The following is a 20714-nucleotide window of genomic DNA, read 5'->3' as shown; positions in this document are numbered from 1 at the left end:
GACAGAGGGTGAGATGGTTGGGTGGCATCACTGACTCAGTGGACATGAGTTTGAGCAAGCTCCGGGAGATGGTGAAGGACAGGGAAGCCGGGCATGTTGCAGTCCATGAGGCCATACAATTCAGACATGACTGAGTGATTGAACAACAACAAATCATGACAGATCAGAGTAAAAGACAACACATAAAGCCAAAAGAGATAAAGGTATGAAGCATAAGAGAAAAGATAGATTTCTAACAAGAAATGGCAATAGACTAATACTAGGTACCTCATCCTAAAAAAAAAAAAAAGCCTGGATAAACATGGAAGATTTCTATGTTTTGATGGAAAATAGCTGTCATATTTAGATTCTATAATCAGCTAAACTTAATTTAAAAATGAGGGTAAGGAATATGAAAAATTTTGGAGTAAAGCATTTTAAGAATCAGAATCCAATAAAACAACTATAAACTGGCTATGTCTTAAAGAATTAACATTTTGAGAATTCTGTAATCTAATTTGAAATTTGCATAAACCAAGGATTGTTTAAAAGAGTGGGCACTGAAATTCAGTGAGAAAGCACCATGGCATTTTCACCCACCTATTGTCCCCCATTCCTTAGCTCAACAGCTAATGTGAGAACTCTGGAGCACATTTCTGGTGTGACTTGCTGGTGATGGGGAGTTAATATGCACTTTGCTTTAAAAATACTGTGGTTGAGCATTTTGACTTGGCTGGTAGTTCCCTGAAAGACTGGCACAGAGGTTGACTTTGTTTTGTTCTCTGTCTTCTGGATGGATTGAATTTCTAGATGATTGTAGTGTCTTTCAAAAGATTTAAGTGTATATGCAAGCTTTGCCTGCATAGGGCACAGTAAGGTTGATTGGATAAGTGGCATATAAAACCCAAAAGGACAGGAAGGAAGTTAATAAGGAGTGTTACTGGGACAAGAAGGGCTCAGAATGGCCATTTCATACACCAGGGAAGAAGGAATGCAATGTATACACCCAGGATCATGCACATGCTCTAGGAATATCTGAGAAGATTCTGTGCTTCTACATTTGTCAGACAGATAGACTCCATGCAAGTAGAAACTGGTGGCTAAGGGAAAATCATAAATGGCTTAAGACTGAAGTAGTCCTCCAGCTCACAGTTGAGAGGGTACCAGGCAGGAAGGCCAGGGGTCTCCTAGTGGAGGAAATAGCCTGCAAGTGCCAGACATTTTTATCTCTCTTAAGTGGCAGGAGGAAACAAACTAGCGATATTTTTTTCTTCTCTGTACAAATTTAAAAGGAAGTTTCTCTTAAAATACTGTGTTGCCATAATGACACCTGGTTTCATCTGAAGTTAACTATTCTCAAATCTTGAGTTAACCAATGCATTTTTCTTATGGAAATGTTGGTCTTAAGCTATGTTAATGTACTACGCATTTGCCCCAGACTCTATCTTCCACTCGGTTCCCGCCAAATGGCTCAGAACCAATTGACAAACCTGTATATTATACTCAGATATTGTTCCCCTAATCTATGTAAAATGAAACTATTTGTATGGTAATCTGCCCTTCTACAAGATTCAAGTTAATTATTTTATGGTCCAGGATGAATTGTCTTGTGTCAAGATTATCCCAGAATGCATCTTATGGGTGAGGGACCTGGTGCCATTCTGAGCCTTCAGACATTCCTTTCTTTCATTAACAGACTGCTACCCCTCATCCAAGGTAAGGTGCAGCGGCTGCACTTTGCTGGAGCAGCTGTGAAGAGATACCTCGCAACCAAGGTAAGAGAAACCAATAAGACGGTAGGTATTGCGAGAGGGCATCAGAGGGCAGACACACTGAAATCATAATCACAGAAAACTAGTCGATCTGATCACACGGACCACAGCCTTGTCTAACTCAATGAAACTAAGCCATGCCATGTGGGGCCACCCAAGACGGGCAGGTCATGGTGGAGAGGTGGACAGAATGTGGTCCACTGGAGAAGGGAATGGCAAACCACTTCAGTATACTTGCCTTGAGAACCCCATGAACAGTATGAAGGAAAAATGATAGGATACTGAATGAGGAATTCCCCAGGTTGGTAGGTGCCCAGTATGCTACTGGAGATCAGTGGAGAAATAACTCCAGAAAGAATGAAGGGATGAAGCCAAAGCAAAAACAATACCCAGTTGTGGATGTGACTGGTGACAGAAGCAAGGTCCGATGCTATAAAGACCAGTATTGCATAGGAACTTGGAATGTTAGGTCCATGAATCAAGGCAAATTGGAAGTGGTCAAGCAAGAGATGGCAAGAGTGAACGTAGACATTCTAGGAATCAGTGAACTAAAATTGATTGGAATGGGTGAATTTAACTCAGATGACCATCATATCTACAACTGTGGTCAGGAATCCCTTAGAAGAAATGGAGTAGTCATCATGGTCAACAAAAGAGTCCAAATGCAGTACTTGGATGCAATCTCAAAAATGACAGAATGATCTCCGTTCATTTCCAAGGCAAACCATTCAATATTACAGTAATCCAAGCCTATGCTCCAACCAGTAATGCTGAAGAAGAAGAAGTTGAACAGATCTATGAAGACATACAAGATCTTTTAGAATTAACACCCAAAAAAGATGTCCTTTTCATTATAGGGGACTGGAATGCAAAAGTAAGAAGTCAAGAAACACCTGGAGTAACAGGCAAATTTGGCCTTGGAGCACGGAGTGAAGAAGGGTAAAGGCTAATAGAGTTTTGCCAAGAGAACGCACTGGTCATAGCAAACACCCTCTTCCAACAATACAAGAGAAGACTGTATACATGGACACCACTAGATCAGTTCAGTTCAGTTCAGTTCAGTCGCTCAGTTGTGTCCGACTCTTTGCAACTCCATGAATCACAGCACTCCAGGACTCCCTGTCCATCATCAACTCCAGGAGTTCACTCAAACTCACGTCCATAGAGTCGGTGATGCCATCCAGCCACCTCATTCTCTGTCGTCCCCTTCTCCTCCCGCCGCCAATCCTTCCCAGCATCAGACTCTTTTCCAGGGAGTCAACTCGTCACATGAGGTAGCCAAAGTTTTGGAGTTTTAGCTTTAGCATCAGTCCTTCCAATGAACACCCAGGACTGGTCTGCTTTAGAACGGACTGGTTGGATCTCCTTGCAGTCCAAGGGACTCTCAAGAGTCTTCTCCAACACCACAGTTCAAAAATATCAATTCTTCGGCGATCAGCTTCCTTCACATTCCAACTCTCATATCAATACATGACCATGGGAAAAACCATAGCCTTGACTAGACGGACCTTGGTTGGCAAAGTAATGTCTCTGCTTTTTAATATGCTATCTAAGTTGGTCATAACTTTCCTTCCAAGGAGTAAGCGTCGATTAATGGTCAACACCAAAATCAGATTGATTATATTCTTTGCAGCCAAAGATGGAGAAGCTGTATACAGTTAGCAAAAACAAGACCAGGAGGTGACTGTGGCCCAGATCATGAACTCCTTATTGCCAAATTCAGACTAAATTGAATAAAGTAGAGAAAAAAACTAGACCATTCAGGTATGACCTAAATCAAATCCTTTATGATTATACAGTGGAAGTGAGAAATAGATTTAAGGAACTAGATCTGATAGATAGAGTGCCTGATGAACTATGGATGGAGGTTCGTGACATTGTAGAGGAGACAGGGTCCAAGACCATCCCCATGGAAAAGAAATGCAAAAAAGCAAAATGGCTGTTTGAGGAAGCCTTACAAATAGCTGTGAAAAGAAGAGAAGCGAAAAGCAACGGAGAAAAGGAAAGATATAAGCATCTGAACGCAGAGTTCCAAAGAATAGCAAGGAGAGATCAGAAAGACTTCCTCAGCGATCAATGCAAGAAATAGTGGAAAACAACAGAATAGGAAAGAAAAGAGATCTCTTCAAGAAAATTAGAGATATCAAGGGAATATTTCATGCAAAGATGGGCTCGATAAAGGACAGAAATTGTATGGACCTAACAGAAGCAGAAGTTATTAAGAAGAGTTGGGAAGAATACAAAGAAAAACTGTACAAAAAAGATCTTCACGACCAAGATAATTACGATGGTGTGATCACTGACCTAGAGCCAGACATCCTGGAATGTGAAGTCAAGTGGGCCTTAGAGAGCATCACTATGAACAAAGCTAGTGGATGTGATGGAATTCCAGTTGAGCTATTTCAAGTCTTGAAAGGTGATGCTGTGAAAGTGCTGCTCTCAATATGCCAGCAAATTTGGAAAACTCAGCAGTGGCCACAGACCTGGAAAAGGTCAGTCTTCATTCCAATCCCAAAGAAAGGCAATGCCAAAGAATGCTCAAACTACCGCACAATTGCACTCATCTCACATGCTAGTAAATTCATGCTCAAAATTCTCCAAGCCAGGCTTCAGCAATACGTGAATCATGAACTTCCAGATGTTCAAGCAGGTTTTAGAAAAGGCAGAGGAACCAGGGATCAAATTGCCAAAATTCTTTGGATCATGGAAAAACAAAAGAGTTCCAGAAAAACATCTATTAGTGCTTCATTGACTATGCCAAAGACTTTGACTTTGTGGATCACAATGAACTGTGGAAAATTCTGAAAGTGATGGGAATACCGGACCACCTGACCTTCTTCTTGAGAAACCTGTATGCAGGTCAGGAAGCAACAGTTAGAACTGGACATTAAACAACAGACTGATTCCCAATAGGAAAAGGAGAACGTCAAGTTTGTATATTGTCACCCTGCTTATTTAACTTATATGCAGAGTACATCATGAGGAATTCTGGGCTGGAAGAAGCACAAGCTGGAACCAAGATTGCTGGGAGAAATATCAATAACCTCAGATATGCAGATGACACCAGCCTTATGGCAGAAAGTGAAGAGGAACTCAAAAGCCTCTTGATGAAAGTGAAAGAGGAGAGTGAATAAGTTGGCTTGAAGCTCAACATTCAGAAAACAAAAATCATGGCATCTGGTCCCATCACTTCATGAGAAGTAGATGGGGAAACAGTGGAAACAGTGTCAGACTTTATTTTGGGGGGCTCCAAAATCACTGCGGATACTGATTACAGCCATGAAATTCAAAGACCCTTACTCCTTGGAAGGAAAGTTATGACCAACCTAGATAGCATATTGAAAAGCAGAGACATTTCTTTGCCAACCAAGTCCGTCTAGTCAAGGTTGTGGTTTTTCCAGTGGTCACGTATGGATGTGAGAGTTGGACTGTGAAGAAAGCTGAGCCCCAAAGAATTGATGCTTTCCAAGTGTGGTGTTGGAAAAGGCTCTTGAGAGTCCCTTGGACTGCAAGGACATAAATCCAGTCCATTCTAAAGGAGATCAGTCCTGGGTGTTCATTGCATGGAGTGATGCTAAAGCTGAAACTGCAATACTTTGGCCACCTCATGCGACGAGTTGGCTCACTGGAAAAGACTCTGATGCCTGGAGGGATTGAGGGCAGGAGGAGAAGGGGATGACAGAGAATGAGATGGCTGGATGGCATCACTGACTCGATGTGCATGAGTTTGAGTGAACTTGGGGAGCTGGTGATGGACAGGGATGCCTGGCATGCTGTGATTCATGGGTTCGCAAAGAGTCAGACACGACTTAGTGACTGAACTGAACTGAACTGAGTGACTATATAACATCCAACTGAAGACTAGCGCGGGGGGCACTCATTCAGCCCGCTTCTGATGTCTATGTCAGAAGCTTTCTCTATCTCCTTTATACTTTAATAAAACTTTATTACACATAAGCTCTGAGTGATCAAGCTGCGTCTCTGGCCCCGGATTGAATTCTTCTCCCCCAGAGGCCAAGATCCTGCTGTCTGTGTCATTCTGCAACAACCTTTCACAGTCAAGGCTACAAACCCTGAAAGAGTGTTTTTTTTTTTTTCCTATTTGTGACTTCAGGTATTTTACACAACCTCTGTCAGGTCATTCACTGACCACTGAGATGTCAGAACAAAGATGAGAATAATCTGATATCCAGGTTTTTCATGTTGTAATATTCAATAACAGTAAAAATTTACAAAGAATACAAAGAGTCAAGAAATCATGATTCATTCACAGGAAATATAAAGAATTCGACAGAAACCATCCTTGAGGAAACTAAGGTAAATCTAGAAGGCTGGACCTATTACACAGAAGCTCTAAATCAACTGTCTTAAAAATGGTTCAGATCCAAGAAGCAAATAAAAGTTATAGAGCCAATAAAATCAACAACAACAAAGCAAGAACTGAAATAAAAACTTTACAAGAGGGATTAAACAACAGACTTGAGCACACAGAAGAAAGAATCAGAAAACTTAAAGATAGGGCAAATAAACACTAATTAAAATAAGTGGGTAGAGACTGGAGGATCTTTGTGGCTTTATCAAGCGCACAATGTAAGAATCATAAGAATCCCAGAAATGGGTAAAAAAGAAAGGGGAAGAAATAAAATATGAAGAAAGAACGGCCTCAAATTTCCCAAACTTCACGGAATACCTAAATCTACAAATCAAAGAATCTCAGTAAACTGTATGATGCAACCAAATAAATCCACATCAAAGCACATTATAATGATGCATCAAAAAGCAAAGGTAAAAGAAAACAGCAAGGGAAAGCAACTTGTCAGGTACAAGGAATTCCTTATAGCAGATTTCCATGGAGGCAAAAAGGGAGTGAATGATATATTTAAACTATAATAACATCATTAATTAAAAATTCTGTATTGGGAAAAACTATCTTTCAAAAATGAAGGAGAAATTATGATATTCTCAAGTAAAACAAAGTTAATGGGGTTTATCACTAATAAACCTATCCTTCAAAGAAAACCAAAAGGAGTCCTTCAGGTTGAAATAAAAGGGCAACAGACATAAAATTATGTGAAGAAATAAAGGACTCCCATAAAGGAAACTACATGAGTCAATATAAAACTCATTATTAATGTACTTTTGAATTGTGGCTCCTCTTTTATTTCTTACTATATTTAAAAGTCAATGCATTGTATTTCCATACACATTGTGAAATTATTTGTCTAGCTCTGTGAAAAAATACTGTTGGTAGCTTGATAGGGATTGCTTTGAACCTATGGAGAACAGTGTAGAGATTCCTTAAAAAACTGGAAATAGAGCTGCCATATGACCCAGCAATCCCATTGCTGGGCATACACACCGAGGAAACCAGAATTGAAAGAGACACATGTTCTCCAGTGTTCACCGCAGCACTGTTTATAATAGCCAGGACATGGATGCAACTTAGATGTCCATCTGCAGACGAATGGATAAGAAAGCTATGGTACATATACACAATGGAGTATTAATCAGCATTTAAAAAGAATACACTTGAGTCAGTTCTAATGAGGTGGATGAAACTCGAGCCTATTATACAGAGTGAAGTAAGCCAGAAAGAAAAACAGCAATACAGTATACTAACGCATATATATGGAATTTAGAAAGATGATAACGATAACCCTGTATGCAAGACAGCAAAAGAGACACAGGTGTATAAAACAGTCTTTTGGACTCTGTGGGAGAGGGCAAGGGTGGGATGATTTGGGAGAATGGCATTGAAACATGTATATTATCATATGTGAAATGAATCGCCAGTCCAGGTTCAATTCATGGATACAGGGTGCTCGGGTCTGGTGCACTGGGATGACCCAGAAGGATGATATGGGGAGGGAGGTGGGAGGGGGTTCAATATGGGGAACACATGTACACCTGGGGCAGATTCATGTCAATGCATGGCAAAACCAATACAATAATGTGAAGTAATTAGCCTCCAATTAAAATAAATACATTAAAAAATTTTTTTTAATTAAAACAGCAAAAAAAGTCAATGCATTAATAAATATGTTCTGTTACTGTTCAACCACTGAGTCATGTCTGATTCTTTGCAACCCCATGGACTATAGTACCTCAGGCTCCTCTGTCTTCTACTATCTCCCGGCATTTGCTGAAATTCACATCCATTGAGTCCATGATTCTATCTAACCATTTCATCCTCTGCCACTATTATTTTAATTTAGTCTTTCCCAGCATCAGGGTCTTTTTCAATGAGTCAGCTCTTCACATCAAGTGGCCAAAGTGTTGGAGCTTCAGCTTCAGCATCAGTCCTTCCAATGAATATTCATGGTTGATATCCTTTAGAATTGACTGGTTTGATCTTCTTGCAGTCCAAAGGACTCTCAAGGGTCTTCTCCAGTACCACATTTTGAAATCATCAATTCAAAAAGGGTATAAAACATATAGAAAACAAGTAGTAAAATGGCAAAAATTATTACTAATCAATGAGGCTTTAAATGTAAATGGATTAAAATCTTCAATCAAAAGGCAAGTATTGGCAGAACAGAATTAAATTAAAGCATGATGCAACTCTATGCTTCTACAAGAGTGTCACTTTAGATACAAATACACAAATACTTTGAAATTTAAAGGTCCTTCATGCAAGTTGTAACCTAAAAGAAGTTGAAATAGCTATATGTTATCAGAAAAAATAAAATTTAAATCGAACTCTATTGCAAGAGAAAAAAGGACATACATTGATAAAAGGAAACTAGTATAAACATATATTCAATAAACAACAAAGTCCAAAACATGATGCAAAATTGACAGAACTGAATGGAGAAATGAACAATTCTAAAGTACAGTAAGTTCCCTACATATAAACACTCAAGTTGCAAACTTTAAAGATGCAAGTATGTGTTCCATCAACATCAGGTTATGAGGAAATTACAGCTTGCCATCTGTCTCCTGTTGTTGAAGATCCTTATCTCTACCAGCTAACACCTCTTCTCCCTCCTCTGATCAGTAACTCTTCTTGCCTGTCCACTTGACGCCAGCCCCAGTATGCTAACTGTTACACTGTACTACCGTACTTTACAAGGTATGGTAAGATTTAGAGTATTTTCTTTAATTTTTTATTTGCCTTCATGTTTTATTTGTGTGAAAAGTGTTATAAACCTATTACAATGTAGTACTGTATAGCCAATGGTGTTACTTGTGTACCTAAGCTAACTTTGTTGGACTTAAGAGCAAACTGAGCTTACACACATGCTCTCAGAATGGAACTTGTTCATATGTAGGGGACTTATTTTAATGGTTGCGGACATTAATATCCCAATTGCACTAGTGGATAGAACAATTATTCAAATATAAGTAAGAAAATAGAAGACTTGCTATAACAATTATGTAAACAGACTAGCATAGCATATATATACAATAAAACATCTCACCCAGCAATAGCAGAATACTTATTCTTTCACAGTGCACACTCTTAAACTAGACTATATGTTAGGCCAAAAACAAGTCTCTATATTTTTTAAAAAATTGAAATCAAAGTATAAGCAAAAATAAAAATGAACACATATGGAAAAGGTGAGAACAAAAACCCATGATGAACAAATAAATTTTAAAAAATATTTTACTAATTAACTGCCGATTATAAACGGGGGAAACAGAATTTTGCTTTAACACAATTGATTAAAACTTCAGAGAATTTTCCTCTCTTAATAATTAACTAAATGAGCAAAAACCAAAATACTGAAAGAACACAAATGACTTACCATCAACATTTAAAAAAATGGACTATAACTTAAAGCAACAACCTTTAAAAACTGGGGCCCAGTGGCAAAATAATGTAAAATTTTGATATGAATTTCAGCTTGATCAATAAGCCTTACTTTGCTACCACTTACTTTGCTATCATCAAGATAAACTAGGAAAAAAAAAATTCTGTATTTGTTCACAAGTAGTTTAAATTCTGGAAACAAGCAATCTTAGTTGTATGCCCACTTACTCTTTTGCCCTAGGGCTTATCAAACATAGCTAATGGAGACGGACAGGGTTAAGTGAATATGACCATCAGGACCAAGTTTTAGGATATACACATCCACCTTGGGAGAAATGTAAAGTCAGAAGATTTCCCCTTGAGAAGAGGATATATCTCACGCTGAGATGGAGAAAATGCTATTACAGTAAATATCAAAGTATCTTATGATATAGCAGAGACCAAGATTTTAAAAGTATAGCTTTAACTTATACTTTTTCATCCACAAAAACATGACTTTACTTGTATCAAAGTATCTTATCTGTCATTCTATCTATATGTCTAGGAAATGTTTAGAAAACCTAAATACTAACATTGTACGTGGATGGTAGGATTAGACGGGATTTATTGCTTTATTCTTGCCTTTTTGTATGTTTTCTTTTTTTTGGTATGATTTTAATTATTTAAAACTAGGAAGTGTTGTTTGAAAAATAATACTAATTTTGAGACTACGGCGGGGAAAGCAGAAAGAAAATATACTACAATTTTCAGAGTGGTTTAATACAGATGTTGTAAATGTAGATAGCTCATATTTTCATTTTGCAATTTTTCACCATTTGTAAATAATTTAAATTCCAGTTTTTGTTTTCTGGTTTTAGATGTAATATATAAAGATCTGAGAAGTAATCACTCTCATCTTTACACCAAGAGAAAGCTAAACAAAGTGAAAATTCATAACTTGTCCTATACTTATTAGAGAACTGATGTCTCAAGGCAAACCCTGACCATGAAGCCTTGAGATAGGCAAATACAAAGAATCACAGTCAAGAGTTTCCTAATAGCCAGGAGGCAGAGAAGTCACAGGTGTCATAAATTAATAGAAATGTTTAAATGGTAAATTTGACCTATCTGAGGTTAAGAATAGGCTAACTCCTGAGTGAGAAATTCTTCAGGCCATATTGTTAAGAATATCCTCACACTTACATGGCTTACCCCCAGAAAACCTACTGTGCTCTCACAACAAAACTCAAAGAAAGAAACCTTCCTAGCTCTGACAGGAAGGAAAGGAATAATCGTTGTGAAATATACCCAGAACATTCTTTATAATGAAAGTCTTCTATCTATAAGAAATAACTCTATGACAGCATTATTCTAGCTGGAAAAAGATTCTTGCTCCTTCCTAAGTCCCCTCTAATCTTCTGGTTTCACCTAAAAGGAAAGAAACAACCTATATTCAGTCCATAGACACAAACCCAATTGAAAAAGTTGTTAGAATTATCAAATAGGGAATTCAAAATGCAAGTAATTAATATGTAAATAGCTGTGGTGGAAAGTGTGCAAGAAAGAATGAAATGTAGCTGAGAGATGTACATTTTTATAAGAATTGACAGGACATATTCAAAGACACTGCAAAAGAAAGGAAGAATACTTTTGATGGGCTTATCACTAGGCTGAGCACAAATAAAAGAATCAGGAACTTGAATGAGGTAAAGAGAAAGTTGCCAGAATGAAATACAGGGGGGAAGAATTAATTACCAGAACAAAGCAAAACAACAACAACAACAACAACAAGTAGAACAGAACATCCAAAAGCTGTGATAATTTCAAAGTGTGTAAAATACAAGTAACTGGAATACTAGAAATAGGAGAAAGAGACAATCAGAAGAACTATTTGAAATAAAAAGAGCAAAGAATTTTCTATATTAATGATAGACAGGAAACCATATAAATAAGGAGCTCAGAGAAATACTACCCTATACCACAAGATAAATTCCAAAGAGCTACACCTAGATAGCTAGAGAGCTCAGAGAAGAAAAATCAGCCTTACTTACAGAGGAACAAGGAAAAGGATAATAGTAAACTTATCAGAAACCACAAAAAAGAGGAGAGTAAAATGTTTATATTTTGAAAAACACCTTCCCAACCTAGAATCTATAGTCAGCAAAATTATCCCTCAGAATTAGAGAGGAAATAAAAATTTTTACAGACAACAAAAAATTACATAAACCTTAATCTAAGATCATGGCATCTGGTCCCATCACTTTATGGGAAATGGAGAAACAGTGGAAACAATGTCAGACTTTATTTTTTTGGGCTCTAAAATCACTGCAGAGGCTGATTGCAGCCATGAAATTAAAAGACACTTACTCCTTGAAAGGAAAGTTATGACCAACCTAGATAGCATATTAAAAAGCAGAGACATTACTTTGCCTACAAAGGTCCATCTAGTCAAGGCTATGGTTTTTCCAGTGGTCATGTTTGGGTGTAAGAGTTGGACTGTGAAGAAAGCTGATCGCCGAAGAATTGTTGTTTTTGAACTGTGGTGTTGGAGAAGACTCTTGAGAGTCCCTTGGACTGCAAGGAGATCCAACCAGTCCATTCTAAAGGAGATCAATCCTGGGTGTTCATTGGAAGGACTGTTGCTAAAGCTGAAACTGCAATACTTTGGCCACCTCATGGGAAGGGCTGACTCACTGGAAAAGACTCTGATGCTGGGAAAGGTTGGGGGCGGGAGGAGAAGGGGACGACGGAGAATGAGATGGCTGGATGGCATCACCGACTCTGTGGACACGAGTTTGAACTCCGGGAGTTGGTGATGGACAGGGAGGCCTGGCGTGCTGTGATTCATGGGGTCACAAAGAGTCAGAAACGACTGAGCGACTGAACTGAACTGAATGGCTAAGTAATATTCTATTGTATAAATGCACTGCAACTTCTCTACCATTCATAAATCAATGGACATACATGCTGCTTCCATGTCCGGGCTATTGTAAAGAGTGCTTCAGTAAACACTGAGTACATGTGTCTTTTACAGTTGTGGTTTTCTTAAGGCATATACTCAGTAGTGAAACTCCAATACTTTGGCCACCTCATGCGAAGAGTTGACTCACTGGAAAAGAGTCTGTTGCTAGGAGGGATTGGGGGTGGAGGAGACGGGGATGACAGAGAATGAGATGGCTGGATGCTATCACCGACTCGATGGACATGAGTTTGAGTGAACTCCAGGAGTTGGTTATGGACAGGGAGGCCTGGCGTGCTGTGATTCATGGGGTCGCAAAGAGTCGGACACGACTGAGCGACTGAATTGAACTGAACTGAACTGATACTCAGTAGTGGAATTGCTGGGTCATTTTCTGGTGACATACTTAGGGTTTCTATATAGTATAATGTCATCTGCCAACACATAGTTTTACTTCTTTTTCTTCAATCTGGATTCCTTTTCTTTCTTTTTCTTTTCTGATTGCTATAGCTAGGAATTCCAAAAATATTTTGAATAATAGTATTGAGAATGGGCACCCTTCTCTTGTTCTTGATCTTAGAGGAAACGCTTTCAGTTTTTCACTATTGAAAGTAATGTTTGTTCTCAGTTTGTCATATATGTCTTTTTTATGTCTAGGTAGGTTACCTCTGTGTTGATTTTCTGCAGAGTTTTTTTTGTTTTTTTTTTTATTTAATAAATTGTACAAAGCACAATGCCAAAAACATTAACAGTTAAAATTTCACCAAATGAAAAAAATACTATAGAATATACAGCTGTAAAAAGCTACATTAATTTATTTTACAATTGCCTCAAGCTGCAAAAAGAAAAAAAATGCATACCTAAGTTATCAATTGTTGAATTTTGTTGAAAGATTTATGTGCAACTATTGAGATGATCATATGTTTTTATACTTCAATTTGTTATTATGGTGTATCACATGATTGATTTGTATATATTTAAGAATCTTTGCATCCTTGGGATAAACTCCACTTGATCATGGTGTATGATCTTTTCAATGTTTTGTTGTATTCTGTTTGCTAGAATTTTGTTGAGGACTTTTCCATCTATGTTCATAAGTGATATTGCCCTGTAATTTCCTATTTTGTGATGTCTTTGTATCAGAGTGAGGATGGCCTCAAAGAATGAGCTTGAGAGTGTCCCTCCCTCAGCAATTTTTTGGAAGAGTTTTAGCAGCATAAGTATTAGATCTTCTCTAAACATCTGATAGAATTTGCCTGTGAAGCAATCTGGCCCTGGACTTTTCTTTCTTAAAAGATTTTTAATCGTAACTGAAATTTAACTTTCACTTTTACTTTTCTCTATTAATATTCTGTTTGGATTATCTGTCCAGAGGGGTGAGTGGGGTGTTAAATTCTCTCACTATTATTGTGTTACTGCTGATTTTCCCTTTTATACTTGCTAGCATTTGCCTTATGTATTGAGGTGTTCTGATATTGGGTGGATATAGATTTATAATTGGTATGTCTTCTTCTTGTACTGATCTCTTGATCATTATATAATGTCCACCTTTGTCTCTCCTAATGGTATATGTTTCAAGGTCTATTTTATCTGAGTATTGCTACTTCTGCTTTCTTTTGATTTCCCATTTGCATGGAATATCTTTTTCCAGAACCCTCACTTTCAATCTGTATGTATCTCTAGGTCTGAAGTAGATTTCTTGCAGACAGCATATGTAGGCCTTTTATTTCTGTGTTCATTTAGCCAGTCTGTGTCTTTTGGTTGGAGCATTTGCTCGATTTATATTTAAGGTAATTATTGATAACTGAACTGAACTGATGATCCTGTTACCATTTATTTATTGCTATGAATTTGTCTTTATAGGTCTTTTCTTTATCTTGGGTTGCCTGTCTAGATAAAGATATTTTTTAGCTTTTATTGTAAAGCTGGTTTTGCTGGTGCTGAATTCTCTTAACTGTTGTTTATCTGTAAAGATTTTGGTTTCTTCATTGAATCTGAATGAGATCCTTGCTGAGTAATCTTGGTTGTAGATCTCTTCCCTTTTATCACTTTAAATATATCCTGCCACTCCCTTCTTGCATGCAGAATTTCTTTTGAAAATCAGCTGTTAACTTTGTGGAGATTCACTTATTTGTTGTTTTTCCCTATCTGCTTTTAATATTTCTGTCTTTGTGTTTAAATTTTGTTAATTTGTTTGTTACCATTTTTGGTATGTTTCTCTTTGGGTTTATCCTGTATGGGATGCTCTGGGACTTCTGAACTTTGCTAGAGAAGTTTGTGACTATAATCTCCTCAAATCTTGACTCATACCCAATTTTCTTTTTCTTCTCTCTTCTTTGTGGGACCAGTATAATTCAAATGTTGGTGTGCTAATGTCCCAGAGGTCTCCGAGACTATCCTCACTTCTTTTAATTCTTTTTTCTTTATTCTGCTCTGCTTCCATTATTTCTACTATTTTATCTTCCATCTCACATCTCTTTCTTCTGCCTAAGTTATTCTGCTATTGGTTCTCTCTGTGAAAGTGAAAGTTGCTCAGTCTTATCCAACTGTTTGCGACCCCATGGACTATATAGCCAATGGAATTCTCCAGGCCAGAATACTGGAGTAGGTAGCCTTTCTCTTTTGCAGGGGATATTCCAAACCCAGGGATAGAACCCAGGTCTCCCTCATTTTGAGCACTATGGCAGCCATCATGCCCACCTTTGATGTTGCAGATTACAGATGCAGCTGGGCCCTGACTTCTGACACTGGTACAGGCTTTGGCAGAAGCCAGCCTGTCCATCCCTGGGGTCACAGACTGTAGCCACAGTGCATCCTCCTTCTGACACCCATGAAGGTGGTATCCTGCTGTCTGTGAGTGCATGGAGTTACAGGGTCCTCATGACAATGATCTCTTTCCTCTTTTGCTGTTCCAGGTTTTCCCCTGGACTCCTCAGTCATGTCGTACTAGCCCTGTCACTGTTTTCATGGCAGCCAATCCCAGTCCTCTCCCTGGAGTCTGGTGTCTGAAACCTCAGCCTCAGCACCCAGGCCCCATTCACTGCAGCAAGTGTGCATACAAGCATCTGAGGCTGAGTAGTGCTGTCTGCACTGAGCTCTCTGCTGAATTTTCTCTGCTTTGCCTTCCATGCACCTGTTGCTGCACTCCCCGCTGAGCTCCCAAAGGTCCCTCCATTCTCACCTGTGAGGGAGTTCCCCAGGGTGAGGCAAAATTTCCTCCTATACACCTCCCTCCCTTAGGAGCAAGTCCTGTCCCAATTCCTTTGTCTCTTATTTCTTTTTCACAATCACTTTATGTGGGGATTACTTGCCTTTTCGGAAGTCTGAGGTCTTCTGTCGGCATTCAGTAAGTGTTATGTAGGAGCTGCTTCACATGCAGATGCATTTTTGATGTATTTCTGGGCAGCAAGGTGATCTCCATGTCTTCCTCCTTCACCATCTTGAAAGTACCTCCCCACATCAGATGCAAGTTATCACTTGTAAGCCTCATGGTAATCACAAAGCAAAAACCCAGAGTAAATACGCACAAAACAAAGAGAAGTGAGTGCAAGCATCACACTAAAGAATGCCATCAAAACGCAAAGGAAGAGAACAAGAGAGGGGAAAGCAGAAGAGAGGAGCTGCCAAAAATACCCAGAAAGCAGTTAACAAAGAGTCAACAAGCACAGCCTTTACACAGCAACTTTAAAAATGAATCAAAAATACCCAGAAAGCAGTCAACAAAGAGTCAACAAGCACAGCCTTTACACAGCAACTTTAAAAATGAATCAAAAATACCCAGAAAGCAGTCAACAAAGAGTCAACAAGCACAGCCTTTACACAGCAACTTTAAAAATGAATCAAAAATACCCAGAAAGCAGTCAACAAAGAGTCAACAAGCACAGCCTTTACACAGCAACTTTAAAAATAAATGGACTAAAATCCTCAAACAAGAGAAATGAATCAATAAACATATGAGAACCATCTACATGCTGCCTACAAAAGGCTCACTTTGGATATAAGAAAAACACAGACTGAAAGTAAAGGGGTGGAAAAGACGTTCCATATCCCACTTCTTCTCCAACCTCCAGTCAATAGCTCTTCTTGCCTATTCATTTGATGCCAGCCCCCATATGCCAGCTGTTGTATTGGACTACTATACTTTTTAAGGAACTGTTCTGTAAAATTTTTTGTCAATTTTTAACTCCAATCCCAAAGAAAGACAATGCCAAAGAGTGTTCAAACTACCACACAGTTGCACTCATCTCCCACACTAGCAAAGTAGTGCTCAAAATTCTCCAAGCCAGACTTCAACAGTACATGAACCGAGAACTTCCAGATGTTCAAGATGGATTTACAAAAGGCAGAGGAACCAGAGATCAAATTGCCAACATCCACTGGATCATCAAAAAAGCAAAAGAATTCCAGAAAAACATCTACCTCTGCTTTACTGATTGCACCAAAGCCTTTGACTGTGTAACTCACAACAAACTGGAAAATTCTTCAAGACATGGGAATACCAGACCACCTGACCTGCCTCCTGAGAAATCTGTATGCATGTCAAGTATCAACAGTTAGAACCAGATATGGAACAATAAACTGATTCCAAATTGGGAAAGGAGTATGTCAGGACTGTTTATTGTAACCCTCCTTATTTAACTTACATGCAGAGTACATCATGTGAAATGTCAGGCTGGATGAAGCACAAGCTGGAATCAAGATTGCCAGGAGAAGTATCAGTAACCTCAGATATGCAGATGACACCACCTTTATGGCAGAAAGTAAAGAGGAACTAAAGAGCCTCTTGATGAAAGTGAAAAAGGAGAGTGAAAAATCTGGCTTAAAGTTCAACATTCAGAAAACTAAGATCATGGCATCCAGTCCCATCACTTCATGGAAAATAGATGAAGAAACAGTGGAAATAGTGACAGACTTTATTTTCTTGTTTGAGAAGACTCTTGAGAGTTCTTTGGACTACAAGGAGATCAAACCAGCCAATCCTAAAGGAAATCAGTCCTGAATATTCATTGGAAGAACTGATGCTGAAACTGAAACTCTAATAATTTGGCCTCCTGATGCAAAGGACTGACTCATTGGGAAAGACTCATGTTGGGATGATTGAAGGCAAGAGGAAAAGGGGACAACAGAGCATGACAAGATTCGATGGCACCACCATCTCTGTGGACTTGAGTTTGAGCAAGCTCCGGTAGTGGTAATGGACAGGGAAGCCTGGCATGCTGCATTCCATGGGGTTGCAAATAGTTGGACATGAGTGAGCAACTGAACTGAACTGAACTGTACTGTGAAATTAAAAATATTTTATTTTTGTGTCTTTTTGTTTTTATGCATTATTTGTTTGAAAAGTATTATAAACTTATTATAGTATAGTACTATATAACTCCGGGAGTTGGTGATGGACAGGGAAACCTGGCGTGCTGTGATTCATGGGGTCACGGACAGTCCGACACGACTGAGAGACTGAACTGAACTGAACTGATATAGATGATTGTGCTAATTACACACCTGGACTAACTTTGTTGGGCCTACAAACCGGACTTATAAACTCATTCTTGGAATGGAACTCATTTGTATGTAGGGGACTTACTGTACCGTCAAATTTGTTATATGAGGCCACCATTATGATAAAGATGTTTCAAGAAAGAAAAACTACAGACCAATCTCTTTTTAACATATATACAAAACTTGTCAACAAAATAGTATCAAAGAATATCGACAAGGTATAACAATACATATATAACATAAGTAAGTGGGATCTACTCCAGGAATGCAAGGCTATTTTGGTGTTTGAGAAAACAGTCTAATATATGAATTATTATCATTTGATCAGATCGATCAATACAGAAAGGTCATTTGACACAGCCAATACACATTTACCATAAGAATCCTCAGCAAACTAGGAATAGAAGGGAACTTCACAATTTGATTAAAAATATCTCCAAAGTCACTGAAATTAAATCACACTCAACTGTGTCTGACTCTTTGCAACCTCATGAACTATAACATGCCAGGTTTCCCTGTCTTTCACTGTCTTCAAATTTCCTCAGACTCACATCAATTGAGCCAGTGATGCCATCCAACCATCTTACCCATTGTTGCCTACTTCTCCATTTGCCCTAGCCCCTTCTTAGTATCAAGGTCTTTCCCAATGAGTCAGCTTTTTGCATCAGGCGGCCAAAGTATTGGAGCTTTAGCTTTAGCATCAGTCCTTCCAATGACTGTTCAAGGTTGATTTGCTTTAGGATTGACTTTTTTGATCTCCTTTCTATCCAAGGGATTCTCAAGAGTTTTCTCAAGCACCACAGTCCAAAAGCATCAATTCTTCAACACTCAGCATTTTTTATGGTTCAGCTCTCACGTGTGAAACTGTTTCCATTTTTTACCCACCTATCTTCAATGAAGTGATGGAACCAGATACAAGGATCTTAGTTTTTTTAATACTGAGTTTTAAGCCAGCTTTTTCAGTCTCCTCTGTCTCTCTCAAGAGACTCTTTAGTTCTTCTCTTTCTCCATTAAAGTGGTGATATCTGCATATGTGAGAACAAGATGCCTATTTAGCTCCACTTGCCATTAAGACATTCCTGGGAAAAATAAATAAAGGCCCTCTCAAGCATTCTGGAAGCCCACAGCTATCTCCAAATGACACCGCAAGAAGGGGAAGAAACAAAAAGATTATTTCAATTTCAGTGGAGAGTCTTAACTGGGTGTGCTCAGGTGCTGAGTCGTGCAGCCTGCCAGGTAGCCAATTTTAATACTAAGCATGGAGATTAACTTCATAAAACCAGGTTATCCACAAAGCATTACTATTACTATTCCAAAAGAAGTAAATTAGAGGATACTTCATGGTATCCCAAGTCTGCACTCATTATAGATTCACGAGTTACTTATGCTTATTTTCTATTCTACTCTGTTTTCTTATTGCTATATATTTTGGATTCTATTGCTTTTTCCTAGAGTTCACTAGTTCTAATCTTTTTCATAATTCATTTCCACTCTATCATTTAACTCATATGGTGAGGATTTTTTTTTATTCTGTTGCTACATTTTTCAGTTCTGTAAGTTCTATTTGATTCTTTCAAATAACATCTATTTTTCCTGTGATATGATTTTTTTTTCATTTGTTTCAAGAATGGAATTGAATGTTGAATGAATTTTTTAATGGCTGCTTGAAATGTTTTTTGTCTGTGTGATACAGCTTGTTCTCCTGATCGATGCTGATTGTCTGCAGTGCTCCCAGAGTTGCAGGGCCTTGGAGATCTTTTAAATGAGTTCTTAGAATGGTTCAGTTCAGTTCAGTTGCTCAGTCGTATCCGACTCTCCACGACCCCATGAATCACAGCACGCCAGGCCTCCCTGTCCATCACCAACTCCCGGAGTTCACTCAAATTCATGTCCATCGAGTTGGTGATGCCATCCAGCCATCTCATTCTCTGTCGTCCCCTTCTCTTCCCGCTCCCAATCCTTCCCAGCATCAGAGTATTTTCCAGTGAGTCAACTCATCGCATGAGGTGGCCAAAGTATTGGAGTTTCAGACTTAACATCAGTCCTTCCAATGAACACCCAGGATTGATCTCCTTTAGAATGGACTGGTTGGATCTCCTTGCAGTCCAAGGGACACTCAAGAGTCTTCTCCAGCACCACAGTTCAAAAGCATCAATTCTTTGGCACTCAGCTTTCTTCACAGTCCAACTCTCACATCGATACATGACCACTGGAAAAACCATAGCCTTGACTAGACGGACCTTTGTTGGCAAAGTAATGTCTCTGCTTTTTAGTACATGACATTAAAAAGCTTTTCAAATTTTGTTGTAACTTCAGTGGCTGGATATGCATCCCATCTTACCACCCAACTAGTCTCCATTATTCACCTTATGGTCCGAGTTAGCAGATGGAGTTGCTGCCCTGATCTCTCAAGGCTGACAGTCCAGAACTCAAATACACCTGGGCTGGGTTGCCCTAGGGGCAAACCGAGGTTCCAGTCCCACCCAGTGGCAAAAGATTTAAATTACTGGTCTCCCCTCTGATCTCTACAGTTACTAGCCTCATACACAGAAAGTACCTTTTAGATGTTCACCTATGTAGTCTGGCACATAGCATCCTGTTGCTGACCAGGGTTCTTGGCCTAAAAATAGACAACAGGCCAGATGAAAAATTCAGGCAAGGTTTTATTGCCTTGCCTGCTGCAGCAGCAGGAGGCAGCAAAAACAAATAAGAGGTTCTTCTGTTCACTAGTTCCCTGGATTGAGAGGGCAAGCTGGTTTCTTATATGGAG

The sequence above is a fragment of the Moschus berezovskii genome, chromosome 2 (assembly GCF_049115385.1).
Source record: "Moschus berezovskii isolate FMDL1 chromosome 2, NW_MosBer_1.0, whole genome shotgun sequence".
NCBI lineage: Eukaryota > Metazoa > Chordata > Mammalia > Artiodactyla > Moschidae > Moschus > Moschus berezovskii.
This window is presented reverse-complemented; position numbering follows the sequence as displayed.